This window comes from Lynx rufus, unplaced genomic scaffold, assembly GCF_022079265.1.
Source record: "Lynx rufus isolate CCGP_SWC_20201006 ecotype Redwood Valley unplaced genomic scaffold, mLynRuf1.p SCAF_6, whole genome shotgun sequence".
Lineage (NCBI taxonomy): Eukaryota > Metazoa > Chordata > Mammalia > Carnivora > Felidae > Lynx > Lynx rufus.
In genome coordinates this window covers 133,528,988-133,544,921 of record NW_025814878.1, presented here as the reverse complement: position 1 = coordinate 133,544,921, position 15,934 = coordinate 133,528,988, and positions in this window count along the sequence as shown.

The window sequence follows — 15,934 nt, the reverse complement described above, 5'->3', positions numbered from 1 at the left end:
ACTTTTTTTCTTTTCTATCAACCTGAAAAAGCCTTTTTTTTCCCATCTTTTTCTCAGAATCTGGCCACCAATGGTAAATACAAGGAAGAAAATGTTTAAACACCAAATCTCTTTATCTCAGGGTATAATTTAGATGGAAAGACTTGTAATACAAAACTCTAATTAGCTTCATTGTAATAGATTAGGGCAAATAGTACTCATAAAAACAAGATTCCACTTGGGTTGATATCACTGTTCTTGTTGTGGCTAAAAGACATTTTGATTTATCACAGACAGATTGCCCAAGGCAGGTGTCAGATCTGAGGATTGTGATAGATGAAGAATCAGGAGTACTTCTGGGTGCTTTGAGAATCATACAATTCTCCTCTCCCTTTGCCAGCCCCCATCAGTCAGAGGTCTTTCTCAGATTGTAGTTATTTTTAACCAACTTTAAATATACATATGTGTGTGTGAGTGTGTGTGTGTGTATAATCTCATCGGTAGTTATTTTTAAGCAGCTTCATATATCTATATCTATATATTTTATTTTATTTTTTAAATTTCATCCAGCTGTAAAAACACTTACTGGAAAAACTGCAAACCTAAGATAGAACATGAATGCAAGGTATAAAATGAAATAATATAGGCAAAAATACTCAGAAGAGAAAAAGTGATATTCAGATGTACAGCGGGAAAATGATATCCCTTTAAATTCTCACCTATGTTGTGTGTCTTTAGCGTCCATTTGGTGTCCTGATGTGTAAATCAGTTCTCTTGGGATATAATTCCTGCTACCGGATCACTGAGCAGATTGGAGACATTCATAGAGTCAGACGAGTTAGATTGTTACATATTAAAAATGTAAAATTGTTTTGCCATTAGGATTTTGGTGTATGTCATGGATAGCAAAACATATATTATCAATAATTAAAACTATTCATAGGTAATGTTAACAAGACCCTTTAACACATTTTTTAAGGTTTTAAAAATTAGGTTTTATTACTGAAAAATTTTTATCTATATCCCCAAATAAGGATATTATCTTACAGAATCACATGTGATTATCCTAACCAGGAAGTTCACATGGGTGCATATCTATGGTTTAACACCCAGACCTTATTCATATTTCAGCAATTGTTCCATTACTGTCTTTTCTGGCAAAAGAAAAACTCCGGATAATGCATTGGGTTCAGATATCAAGTCTCCTTACCTTCCTTTGACCTGGAACAGTTTGTCAGTGTCTCATGGGCATTGTGAAGAGTACAGATCTTGTAGAATATCCCTCAATTTAAGAATAATCATTTTTTAGGTAAAAGCAAAAAAAAAAAAATTCCAAACAACAAACAAACAACAAAACCCAGCATGTAACCATATAACACCATGTAACGTATGTAACACCATATAACATGCATTCAAAAGAAGGGTAAACATTTTATAAAAGCCCATGGTGTTTTACATGCTTTTGATGTTTTCTAAATCACTTGTCATGTAAGAGGCTTTCAGGCTTGGACTCTTACTTGGAGGCCCTAAGGAAAGAGGTTAAGATTTGTGCCTTTAATTGCAGTGACAATTTGATGGCTGTGATCAAATTCCAATCAGACGGGTTGAAAGTCAACGTTGTTGGGGTTGGCCATTCCTCACTGGCCTAACCTTCAAGACGCAGCATTTTCAGAGCTACACAAGCCCTCACTGGGTACTGTGATTAAACGAAATCCAACCAGGAGCGCCTGGGTGGCTCAGTGGGTTAAGCATCCGACTTCCGCTCAAGTCAGATCTCAAGGTTTGTGAGTTCCAGCCCTTGCATTGGGCTCTGTGCTGACAGCTCAGAGCCTGGAGCCTGCTTCAGATTCTGTGTCTCCCTCTCTCTCTCTCTCTCTGCCCCTCCCCTGCTCACATTCTGTCTCTCTCAAAAATAAATAAGCATTAAAAAAAATTAAAGAAAAAAAAAAGAAATCAAACCAGGAAAAGACTTCATTGCTCACCGTTGCTTCTCTCATCACTGGGACTATACAGATCCTGTGGTCTCAGGAACTTTTCCACCTTCCCTGCTCACGAGACGGTGGCCAGTTGATAGCAATGCTTTGCTGCCCCTCGGCAATCTGCTTGTGTTCCTGTCTTCAGCTCTCCTTCCCCTCATTGTGGTCATGGAAAAGGAAGTGTCACGTCTGCCTCAGAAGCAGGAAAAGTTTGTCAGCATCACTGGCCCAGAGTAGGCAAGTCCTGTGTAGGTGGTTTTGAAAACCTCAGCCTGGGCTGACTCTCAGGCGCTCTCAGCCTTTGCTTCTATGTTGCACAAAGATGAAGATTCTCCTGCAAGCCTCTCGAGAGTCAACAGTACGGGGTGGAGGGCTCAGCAACCTCCATAGTCAACCAGAGTAACGTAAGAAGAGAACAGACACGGGGCGCCTGGGTGGTGCAGTCGGTTAAGCGTCCGACTTCAGCCAGGTCACGATCTCGCGGTCCGTGAGTTCGAGCCCCTGAGTTCGAGCCCCGCGTCGGGCTCTGGGCTGATGGCTCAGAGCCTGGAGCCTGTTTCCGATTCTGTGTCTCCCTCTCTCTCTGCCCCTCCCCCGTTCATGCTCTGTCTCTCTCTGTCCCAAAAAAAAAATAAATAAAAACGTTGAAAAAAAAATTAAAAAAAAAAAAAAAAGAAGAGAACAGACAGGATGCCCAGACAGGACGGGCTCCGAGTTGCCAATGGAGCCGACAGAGCCTTTTAGGATGACCTTTCTCTTTAGGACTCTTTCTTTAGGATGCTCCTTTCTCCCTCCTTTCTTCACTGTACATCCAAGGTCAAGAACCAATAATATCAGTAGAATGTAAAACACACACCAAATCCACGCAGGAACATAACCCGGGAGGAAATACACCCAAACGTGGGCTGTGATTGTCTTGACTGGCAGGAATTTATAAGAAGAAATTATAATAGAAAAGAGCTACCTAATAGTCTTTATTTTAGAACTTGATTTAAATGAGTGGCCATTGCTTCTGTTATCTAGAAATAATACTTAAAGATGGTGGAGTGTTATACTTCCATAGCATTACTTAAATAATTAATGAGGTTTTTAAAATTTTTTTTCTTTTTAATGTTTATTTATCTTTGAGAGAGACACACACACAGAGAAAGAGAGAGACAGAGTGTGAGCAGGGGAGGGGCCGAGAGAGGGAGACACAGAATCCGAAGCAGGCTCCAGGCTCTGAGCTGTCAGCACAGAGCCCGATGCGGGGCTGGAACTCACAAACGGCCAGACCATGACCTGAGCCGAAGCTGGACGCCCAGCCGACTTGAGCCACCCAGGTGCCTCTTAATGAGGTATTTTAAACGAACCAAAGAAATAAAACTTGGATGTGGGCCTCCACTATGCATAGACTCAAACTCCATGACTTGCACTTCAAAGGATAAATATTAATATTATTCTACCTGATCTGTCAACTAAAGGTACTAATTAAGTATTCAGGTTATTTCCCCAAATAATGCCTAACAGGTATTTATACTTGGACAAGTAGGTTACTGAAAAAGTACTAGGGAGTTCTTACAGTCTTTAAACTCTACTAAACTCAGGTTTCTTTTTTTTTTTTTTTAAGCACCATACATTCTAATTACCTGAAAATCCTTTGAACCCTGTTAATTATAATAATATCATCTCAGTGCCCCAGGACAGATATTAAAGCAGGACATTTGGGGGTTATTCCTATAACACCCACGTGTAGTTTCAGGTAAAAAGGCAGGACCAAGCTCGATCAGGCCAAAGAGATTTTCACGTTGAAGGATGTGTCTTTATATATACACATACACCAAGTGTATATCTTAATATGGCAATGCCTCCCATTTCTTCGGAGAGAAATAAAATGATGCTTTCTCTAAGGACTTATGAGCTAAGATAAGCAGTAGGTCATTTGTAATCTAGCCTGCTATAGTTCCTGTTCCTTGACTGGAAGATCATTCTGCGGTAAGTTCCCACTTAGAGTCTTTTATGCAACACCCAAACAGGTAAAATGGAAACATGGTCAGCGTAGATTGCTAACTTTCAGCTTGATGGGTGAGGAAGATGCACTCATGTGGATTTTAGTGCTGACCCTGCAAGAGGTACCAATGTCACAACCTGAGGCTCAGTTTTCAGAGCTGTAAATGGAGTCATACCTGTCCTCTGTTGATACTGGGTTGTTATAAGATTTAAATGAGATAAGTTACATGAAAGCGCTATTGGAATATAAAGCAGACATGTTTTCCTTAAGGTACAGCAGAAGATATACTTAAGATTCTGTTTCTTTTATTTTTAAGTGTATTTATTTATTTTGAGAGAGAGAGAGAGTAAGAGCGCAAGCAGGGAAGGGTCAGGGAGAGAGGGAGAGAGAGTCCCAAGCAGGCTCCATGCTGTCAGCGAGGGGCCGGACGCAGGGCTCAAACTCACGAACCATGAGATCATGACCTGAGCCGAGAACCAGAGTTGGATGCTTCACCGACTGAGCCACCCGGGCACCCACTAAAAGTTCAGAGGATTAAAGTACATAACGGAATGTGATAAAATGATATAAAATTATAAAATATTCTCTGGATGATATCATATGCCATGTGCATATCCTCTTTAAGCGTCATAAAGGATGCCAGGTTCTTTCTGCCAAGTCTCTGAGTGACCACCATAGAGGCATCGGTGGCCTTTAAAGGAAGCTCCACCATCCGGCACAAAGGAAAAGTGACAATATTTCCTTTCAGAAGAATGAATTACATACCATTGTACGAGGCATAAATAAGACTTGTTTTGATGTTGGAAATAAATTACCATCTTTTTTTTTTTAATTTTAAAGGAATTACAAACAGACCTAATTCTCTTTGCCATATTGCTGGATTTGATGTTATAATGTCATGTAAAAGATTTTTGCGTCTATGCTCATCAGGAAGATTGGTTTACAGTTGTCTTTTCTTGTTAATATCTTTGTCTGGTTTTGGTATCAGGATGACACTGGCCTCATAGAATGAGATGAGTATTGTCCCCTCCCCTTGGTAGAATTGGTGTTAATTCTTCCCTAAATGTTTGGTAGACGTCACCAGTGGAGCGCTAATTTCTTCCCTAACCAAGGCCAAGGTCCCAAGTCTTCCTACATTTCATTACAGCCAACTTCTGGCCTGCTCGCAGAGTGGGGTGAGCACACAGCAATGGTTTCTTTTCAAGAAAGGAGCTACTCCAGAGCACAGCAGATCTTTCTAGACGTCGGGGATCTTCAGGCCCGTCTTCCTAGCGGGCTATGGTTAGACCATAATCTTCCGATCTCACTCTGTGTTCCCTTCCCTTGAACTCTGCTGGTTTCACATTTACCTTTTCCTTTCGTTTTTAAAAATTATTTATATATTTACTTATTTTTAAATTTATATCCAAGTTAGTTAATGTATGGTGCAATAATGCTTTCAGGAGTACAATCCAGTAATTCATCCCCTGCGTATCACGCCCAGTGCGCATCCCAGCAAGTGTCCTCCTTAATGCCCCTTGCCCGTTTAGCCCATTTTCCTTGCATTTCTATTTTTTGAAACAGCTTCAAAAGAATGAGTGTTAACTCTTCCTCATCTGTTTGGTAGAATTCCCTTGGAGAGCCATCCAGCTTTCTTCCTGCTTCATCTTTTGTAGTTTATATGTTTCTAGGAATTTATCCATTTCTTCCAGATTGCCCAATTTATTGACATATAATTGCTCATAATATTCCCTCATTGTTGTTTGTGTTTCTGCAGTGTTGGTGGTGATCTCTCCTCTTTCATTCTTGATTTTATTTATTTGGGTCCTTTCCTTTTTCTTTTTGATCAAACTGACTAGGGGTTGATCAATTTTGTTAATTCTTTCAAAGAACCAGCTCCTGGTGTCATTGATCTGTTCTACCATTTTGTTTTGTTTTGTTTTGTTTTTGTTTTTTTTTTCAGTAGCATTGATTTCTGCTGTAATCTTTATTATTTCCTGTCTTCTGCTGGTTTGGGGTTTTATTTGCTGTTCTTTTTCCAGCTCTTTAAGGTGTAAGGTTAGGTTGTGTATCTGAGACCTTTCTTCCTTCTTTAGGAAGGCCTGGGTTGCTATATACTTTCCTCTTATGACCGCCTTTGCTGCGTCCCAGAGGTTTGGGGCTGTGGTGTTGTCGTATTTTCGTTTCATTTTCTATTACCATGTGAGACAACATTAAACCTGGGCTACATTTGTTCTTATTGGATTTGATTTGTCATTTTATTGAATGTGATGCATCTGTCCTAAAGAACTTCTGCCTTGGGCTCTTGGAAAGGGGGTCTGTCAAAGGTATCCTCCATGGGGACCCCAGTTCATTCAGCAAAGTCACGGCTACTAATGTAATCCAAGTAGGTGGCATGTTAGCTAAACAGCAGAAAAGCACTTTCAGGCCGTATGTAGAAACTATAACTCAATCTAGATAAATCTAGATGATCAAACATGGACTGTAGTTCTATATCAAGGCTATTTCTACTATATAATTACTTAAAAGAAATCACTAAACCGTTATGATGGCAGTCTCATTATTTGGGGACTCAGCTAGACTTTTAACTTTAACAAACAAAAAAGGACCTATAGCAAGATGGACGTAGGCTAAATGGTTTCTTTGAGCTAGCACTACGGACCTTAAGGGTAAACGCAGGGTTCTATAATTACATAATTCTTTAAAATTATTCCATTCCCAGAATTTTCGCCTCCTATTTTATCTTTTCCTATCAGTAAAAGCCCATCATTCCTTTTTCAGTCCTGATTGTGACTTAAATTGTACATTATACAGGTTTTCTAAAGGGTGAGCTGATGCGCATTTTAAAGTTATACAGATGTGAGGAAGCAAAGCATCTTATCTTTGTGACCTTTACGTGTGGTTAAAAAAAAGAACAGCTTTCCCCTCTCTTTGTGAAAAAGAATCTAATAGCCTGGCCTTTTCCCCCTCAATCAGAGGTTATTTTCTGGATACCAATCCGACTCTGAATAGTTGATATTCTTCAAAACTCTTAGTGAATAGAATCATTACTGATTGTTATTTTACATCTGTAGTTTCATTATCTGGTTTCCTCCACCTCTAACCAAAGCTTACAAAAATTTTTCTCCTCTGGTCTAGAATGTAGAGAATGGGATGTCATCTGGGCTAATGTAATCTGAGTTCTCATTGTTTTGTAATGCATTCAGCAGGCTAAATTAGTCCTTTCAGAACTATTCGACAAATAGTAGGGGTACATTAAATTATTTTTGAGTTATTAAATGTTCAATTTGCAAAGCAAGTTATATTCTAGCAACCTCATGAATAGATTCCTATTAATGGAATCATTTTAAAATAAACTTGTTATTTTAGAATAATTTGCAAAGATAGTACAGAGGGTTTCCATATACCCTTTACCCATTCCCCCGAATGTTAGCATGGTATGTTTGTCACAACTAAGAAACTGACATTGGTACATTTCTATTCATGAAACTGTAGACATTTTTTTTTCACCAGTTTTCCCACTAATGTTCTTTTTCTCTGCCACGAATGCCTTTACAATGCCACATTGCATTTAGTTGTCATGTACCCTTAGTCTCCCCTGATCTGTGAGAGTTTTTCTGACTCTCTTCATTTTTCATGACCTTGACAGTTTTGAAGGGTGCTGGTTGGGTATTTTGTCAAATGCCCCTCAGTGGGAGTTTGTCTGATGTACAGAGGTGAAGTGCCAATCTCATTGTATCATATCAGGAGATACAAGATACCAATGTGGCTTACTGATAACCTTAATCCCTTGACTATGATCATGTATACCAAGTTAATGTAATTATTTTTAATGGAAAAAAAAAATAAGACTATCAACACAGACTCCAGAGATAGCAAAGTTACATATTTGCCAGCATGAACTTCACACATACAAAGAATTAAATATTAATTACAATAATTGCATAAAACATTCAGATAACGCTGCGCCCTTATTTCAGTGATATTTCCTTCTCTCCTTTAAATGAATTATTAAATGTATTACTTATCTTAAAATGTCTGTGCAGAGACTGCATGAGAATGTGTATTAAGATTATTTCTGCGTTTCCTTTTCCATATTAAAGTAAAAAACTTCATACAAATAAAAATGTCAAATCACCTTCACAATAATGTTGAAGAAATATATTAAGAATCCCCAGACTATAGCAAGTCACTTCAGTTGCAATAATTTAGTGGATATGTATAATTATCCTCTGCTTTTCCAAAGACAATATTTTAAAATGTTTTTGGCATCACACCATAGGCTATATGGCATGCAATCTGAAATGGCACCTTGGTTGGGTTTTTTGCTTGTTCTTTTCATGTTTATTTATTTATTTTGAGAAAGAGAGAAAGTATGAGCAGGAGAGGGGCAGAGAGAGAGAGAGAGGGAGAGAGAGAATCCCAAGCAGGCTCTGCGCTGTCAGCACAGAGCCTGACACGGGGCTTGAACCCATGAACCGTGAGATCACGACCTGAGTCAAAACCAAGAATCAGACACCTAACCAACGGAGCCAACCAAACACCCCTGAAATGGCACCTTTGTATAGAGTGAAATACTGAAAATTTGGTCCAGCATACTCATTTAATTTTCTGATTCAGCTCATTCAGATTTGTTATCTTAATGAGTAATACATCCTCAAACTTTTAAACATTTTGTCTTAAGCACTTCATTTTCCCCAATGGCCAATCTCCTCAATTTTGTAGGCTATCAAGTAGGATATTCAAAAGTTTCCCCCAAGTTTTAATTTTTTTAGCTTGAAATAATTTCAGAAATGCAGGAAGCTGCAAAAACAATACAAAGAGCTCCTTATACAGAAACTGTTCCATTTGCCCTTCAGCCAAATTACCCAGTTGTCAGCATTTTACTGTATTTGCTTCATTAGTCTGTGTGTGTGTGTGTGTGTGTGTGTGTGTGTGTGCATGTGATATTTTTTTATACTATTTGAGAATAGATTGCAGGCGTGTCCCCTTATCCTTCAACACTTCATTCAGTATATATTTCCCAAGAACAAGGGCATTGTCTTAAATAACCACAGCATAACTCATTAAAATCAGGAACTGAAATTAATAAATATTACCTAATCAGCACACTTTATTAAAACCTTGCCAATTATCCCCATAATGTCCTTTAGAGCAAAAATAAGATAAAATAGAAGAAAAGAATCTGGTCCAGGGTGCAATCTGGGATCATATACTGGCAAATAGCTTCAGCTTTTCTTTAATCTGGAGTAGATCCCCACTCTGTACATTCTATGACCTTGATATTGTTGACAAGTACAGGCCGGTTATTTTGCAGAATGTCTCTCAATTGGGCATGTCTAATGTTTCCTCAGATTAGATTGAGGTTGTGCATTTTTTTTTATTTTTTTTTTCAACGTTTATTTATTTTTGGGACAGAGAGAGACAGAGCATGAACGGGGGAGGGGCAGAGAGAGAGGGAGACACAGAACCGGAAACAGGCTCCAGGCTCTGAGCCATCAGCCCAGAGCCCGACGCGGGGCTCGAACTCACGGAGCGCGAGATCGTGACCTGGCTGAAGTCGGACGCTTAACCGACTGCGCCACCCAGGCGCCCCAGGTTGTGCATTTTTTAGGATACCACTAAAATGATGTCACGTTCTCGATGCATTCATTCGGAGGGCAGGATGTCAACCTGTTCCATTATGGGTGATGTTAATATTGGTCACTTTGTTAAGGTGGCGTCTACCCAGTTTCCCTCTATAAAGCTACTATTTCCCCTTTGTAATCAGTAAGTATCTTATGGGAGGATATTGCGAAATTATGTAGATTGCTTGAATTAACCACTCATTGCTTTGCTGTTTGTCAAATGATTTTTCTACGTCCATAATTTCTTCTACATTTATTTGTTGGTATTCTACTACAGTGAAGAGATTTTCCTTCTCATTCATTCATTCATTCATTTACTTACTTATAACAGTGGAGACTTGCAGATTCCTACCTCATTCAGCGGTTCACGATTTGTTATTAATATTATTTATTTCAACATTAAAATTATGCCAGAATTGGCCAGTGGCAATCCCTCAAGCTGTTTCATGTGTCCTTTTGATGTGGTCTTATCCTTCTTTGAACAAACACTTCTGTCTGATGCAAGATATTTCAGGCTCATCTTTTATTTTCTTTTCCAACCCTGGAATTGGCCATTTCTTCAAGGAGTCCTTATTCGTTTTAGTGGAGAATAACAGCTAAAAATATATGGTCACGAGGTGTGCTCACTGTTACTGGGTGTCTTTTCTTCTTAGCCATTTCAGCAGACAGAGCTAGGATGTGTGTGTGTGTGTGTGTGTGTGTGTGTGTGTATGTGTTGCAGGTCGAGTTCCCTGAGAATCAAACCCTCAGACGGGCGCCTAGGTGGCTCAGTAGATTAAGCGTCTGACTTCAGCTCAGGTCATGAACTTGCGGTTCATGAGTTCGAGCCCTGCGTCAGGCTCAGTGCTGACAGCTCGGAGCCTGGAGCCTGCTTTGGATTCTGTGTCTCCCTCTCTCTGTCCCTCCCCTGCTCTCTCTCTCTCTCTCTCTCTCTCTCTCTCTCAAAAATAAATAAACATCAAAAAAAAAAATAAAAGAAAAAACCCTGAGACAGACATTAGTGAACAGAAAGTTTAACAGGGAGCACTCTAGGGAGGAAATCCTCTGTATTGCAAGGGAAGCAGGATTGTGCAAAGGGAGAAACGGGCTCCGATGTGGTATCTACAAGGCCTCAGCTGACCCCAGGGGAGCGCTGATGCTGGGTAGTCCTTCAGAGTTGTTCTGGGCGGGGGTGAGAGGTTCAGCCTTTATATCCTTCCATCCATCATTCACTGGACACAGGCTGCCAAGAGAAGAGGTCATGAAGCCAGGCAATTCTGAAGAGGGCTGACAGCTGAGAGCTGTTAGTCAACAGCATTCCCTTGCATTTTTGGCAATAAATCCCACAGTCCTGAGAGGAGTCTGGGGAGCATGGAGTGTTCATGCCAAATCCACATACGTGCTTATCTCTATCGATCTGCCATCCATCCATTCATCCATCCATCCATCTACTTACCTATCTTAAAATTCATAGTGATACCTCCAATTTCAATCCAGCACCACAAGTCTCAGTCTGTAATTTCCCCTCTTTATTTGTAACTCCCATTTCTGATAATGGGAAGCCCGGCACCCACTGTCAATCTAGGCTCAATCCTAGAATTCACTGGAAGTATGGCCGAGCCACTATGAAACTGGCTGCTTAAGTTAACAAATGCTTGACTGTTCTGCCCCCCAAGGAAACTCTGGTTAACCTGATTGATTCACGAGGCTTTTTTTTTTTTTTTTTTTTTTTTTTTTGCATAGTTGACGCATCAGCAACAGGACTAGCTGTGACTGGAGCAAAGGGGGAAGAATTCTTGAAGTTGAGCAGAAAGGACCAGGAGTGAAGGAAAGTAACCTCAGTGACAACACGTCCTGAGCTCCACTGCCCTGGTCACGCTTCCATTGCCATTTGACCAACCTGTATCCCGTGAAGAGCCATGATTCTTGAATGCACATGCTCAGAAAGGAGGCTCCGCCCTTTCCTCCATATCCAATCAGCATATTCCATTCTACCTACGTACCCAATGACATCATGACCCTTATGCTTAAATACACCCAGCCCCAACCCTTAGGGGAGGTGGCTTTGAGAAACTGTCTCTCCTCTTCTGGCTTGGCGCTTTGCAACGTATCTTTTTCTCTGCAAAAGGGCGGAGCGACCATGTCTGGTTCTTCCCTTCTGCTCAGTCGCAATTCCACTGCAAAAGCAAACCTACTAACCCGAGTTCAAAAACATTTTTTTAAGTGTATTTATTTCTTTTGGGAGAGAGTGAGAGGGAACAAGCAGGGGGCAGGCAGAGAGAGAGGGGGAGAGAAAGAATCCCAAGTAGGCTCCACGCTGTCAGGGCAGAGCCTCATGCAGGACTTGAATTCACCAACCGTGAGATCCTGACCTGAGCCCAAACCAAGAGTCCAGCACTTAACCGACTGAGCCATCCAGGCGCCCCTAGAGCCCAAAATTTGTTTAGAGCTCCTTCTGTCTTTAGATGGAGCGTGTATAATTGAAACACTGTGTTCAAAAGTTCGTAGGGTTGTCACTCCTCCTCCCTCCTCCCACCCCCCTCAGGGTGGTTTGCTATTCATTTGAAATGCACGTATGTTCCTTTGTGTTTTCCTTTTTTCTAGGGCTTTCCCTAATATGATTCATTTTCCCCGTATATCTTTCCCGTGTTATTTTTGCACATCAAACAAGTTCTTACATTTATTTTTATTTTCCTTGTTTCCTACATAAAAAGTAACGTGCTGTAGGACATTGTCTTACACTTTGCTGCTTTTGCCAAAAAACATATTCTGCGTATCCCTCTTTGTCAACCCATAAAGGTCTTCTCCATTCTTTTTTGCACAACATAATTCTCTTTTGCACAGATATACCAAAGTTAATTTTATCACCTTCCTATCTGGGCCTGCGGGATGTCTCCAACATTTTGCAAACAGAAACAGCACTGCCTATGTCCTCTCCTAATGGGGAAGCCTTCTGCGGTTTTTAAATACGCATCTTTTGGGGTGCCTGGGCGGCTCAGTCGGTTAAGTGTCAGGTCATGGTGTCACTGCCCGAAACGGGCTCTGTGCTGACCGCCTGGAGCCTGCTTCAGATTCTGTCTCCGTCTCTCTGCCCTTCCCCTGCTTGTCCTGTCCTGTCTCTCTCTCTCTCTCTCAGATATAAAATAAAACATTAAAAAATTTAAGTAAGTGTCTTTTGTCTTTTCTCCCCTCCATTCATTCTCCTGATTGTATTATTGGCTTATCATTCCTGGAGCCGAGGCTTTAGGGCATGTCAAATGGCAGTGCACAGTCCCAGGATTTCTGTTCCCAACAGACAACTCTCTGGGGAAAATCGGGCTTTAGGAGACCACTCAGCCGCCAACCGTATACTGATAAACCACAGCGTGTCAACGACAGCAGTATTTGTTTTGATGAGACTGTATTTGTCACGTTATATCGCTGTTCCTTAAATGACGTTGATATATTTATGATTAACATGTGTTTGTGCTGTCACCAAGGGCGAGTAATTTTAGTTTTGCTGACGGCGAGTGGGACCCTGAGGAAGTCACTTAACCTCTCCGTGCCTCAGTTTCCTCATCTACAAAGTGGACATAATGATTGTCCATCTCCACTAGACTGTTAGGCATCTCAGACTTAACGCATCCAGGAGCAAAATTCCCGATCCTCTCGTGTTCCCGCTCCCCGACCGTTCCCGCTCCTTCCTCAGTTTCCCCAGCCCAGTGACTGGCAACGTCATCGAGTGCTTGGGGGGAGCCCTGGAGTCATCACCGACTCTTTTTGTCACACCCGCATCTAATCCATCTGTAAGTCCTGGGCTGTAGCTGGCTTTCTAACCATCTTTCCTGCTGCGTTTGCTGCCCCCCACTGTACCCTCCATAAATAGCCACAATCGTGCTTTGAAAAGCAAATCTTTTAGAGTCACTCTCCTGCTCCTAACCCTTTAATGGCTCTCTGTCTCCCTGAGAAAAAAAGCCAGAGTGCTGGCAGTCCCCAGTGCTCCCTGACCCACCTCCTACCACTCTTGCTAGGGTTCACAGCCCTGTAGCCGTGCTGGTCTCCTTGCTGTTCCTGAACTGGACAGTCATGCACCTCAGGACCTTTGCACCAGCTATGCCTTCTGCCTAGAGAGTTCTGGCATTAGATTTTCCCATGACTCACTTCCTTATCTCCTTCAGCTCTTCTCTGAAAGCCTTCTCTGATTCCCTCTTCAAAGCGGCAGGCCCCAAAGTTGACATCCCATACTCCTTTCCTGAACTTCCTACAATCAACACACCGTCTACGTTGCTTGTTTATTTGTATAAAATAACAGACCCTCCAAAGAGAGTGGAAACTCCATGGGGGCAGTTTTGCTTGCCTGTATATCCTCTGCTGCTAGAAAAAGTGCTTGGCACACGGGACACACTCAGTGATCACGTGTGTGTTGGGGGTTCCCAAGACCGCTCCCGGGTTTGGTGATTCACTAGGACAACTGGCAGAGCTCAGCAGACAGTGAGTACTCACCGCTGAGACCGACCACAGCAGTGAAGGGATTCCTGGGACGTGGGACAAAGTCGGGGGAAGCCAGACACAAGCTTCGCGGGATCTTCTCCCGGTGTAGACGCACAGGCTGTGCTTAATCCCTCCAGCAGTGAGATGTCACAGTACACGTGTAATGTTGTCTCCCAGGAAATTTCACTACAGACACAGTGCCCAGGCTTTTTATTGTGCTTTGGTCCCCTGGGCACCCTCTGCCTGGCAGGTACCAAAATTTCAGTCTCCCCAAAGAAAAGCAGGTGTTCAGCATAAACCATATTGTTCGCATAAGAAATATGGGCACAGAGTCGTTCTTACTAGAGCCGGGAATGGTGGGAAACCCTTTTCAAATCCAAATTCCCAGATGTCAGCCAAAGACCCACCTTGCAAGCAGGCCTTTCTAAAGATAGCAGCCTCAGGCCTGCTACAGTAAACCTCTTCTGCACAGTATGTTAAAAAAAAAAAGTCACTTTTTAATTGACAGAAATGATGCACGTTGGAGCTCACGAGCAAGATAAGATCAATTAAAGAAAATGTTTCTTTGTCTGCACGTTGGATTCCTGCTATATAAATTTTGACCTTATTTATACACATTAACACAGTCTACAATTTTTTTTTTTTTTTTTTTTTAGAGAGAGAGAGAGCATGTAAGTGGGGGAGAGGGGCAAAGGGATGAAGAAAGAATATCAAGCTTGTTCCACACTCAGCGTGGAGCCCAAGGCGGGGCTCAATCCCACGACCCTGGGATCATGACCTGAGCTGAAATCAAGAGTCGGATGCTCAACTGACTGAGCCACCCAGGCACCCCCCACGGTCTGCCCATTTTTCACGTAGCTTGGCACGGAAAGAAAATATGGATAGAGGCTCGCATAGTGTTTGGAATCTACACATTGCAGGGTCGGCTTCTGAAGGGAATGCAAAGAAGCCAAGTGTGGATGAAGCTAATGTGTATGAGAGGGTGCCTGTGACAGCCGTTGCCATAATTCATTCATTTATTCATTTATTTTGGGTTTTGGTGTTCCAGTACTGAACGCTCCACAAAGTATCTAGCGCATTCAAAGAATGACATGAATATTGGCATGCTGCATGCACAACACTACTATCGATGTGAAAAATGGTTCCATTTTATAGGCATGGGAGTAGAATTCCACTCAGATTAGGAATAATTGTGACTTCCGGCAGGCGCTGAGTATAACTTCGAGGCTGGTATTATAGCTACTGTGAGAGGACAGGTTACGATATTTTTATTGAATCTTATCTGGGTACGTTGGGATTGTAACTAAATAGTTGGCATGTACTGCTTTTGTTGGCTTAAGCTAAAAAAAAGAGGGGGAAACACACACATGTGTGTGTGCACACCTCCCTCCCCCCCCCCAAAAAAGTCTGGAGTTGTGTAGGGTTGGGGGAAGAGAGTCCCTGCTTCTCCAAATCTACGCTTGCTTTACAGCAGCCTTCTTAAATGTGAGACTTTCCTAATGATACGGAGACCGTGGGGAACCTTCTCAGGACAAAATCTCCTAGGAAACTCAGGCCAAATCTTTTCTTTTTAAAAAATTTTTTTTTTCAACGTTTATTTATTTTTGGGACAGAGAGAGACAGAGCATGAATGGGCGAGGGGCAGAGAGAGAGGGAGACACAGAATCGGAAACAGGCTCCAGGCTCTGAGCCATCAGCCCAGAGCCCGACGCGGGGCTCGAACTCAGGGGCTCGAACTCACGGACCGCGAGATCGTGACCTGGCCGAAGTCGGACGCTTAACCAACTGCGCCACCCAGGCGCCCCAGGCCAAATCTTTTCACAGCTTGTAAGACCGGTAAAAGCAAGGCTGGTTTACTGGGGTCTGAAACGAAACGGGTGGAGATTTAAGAAGAGGGTTTAATGTCTTGATTGCATACGGTATCTTGTGGTTTT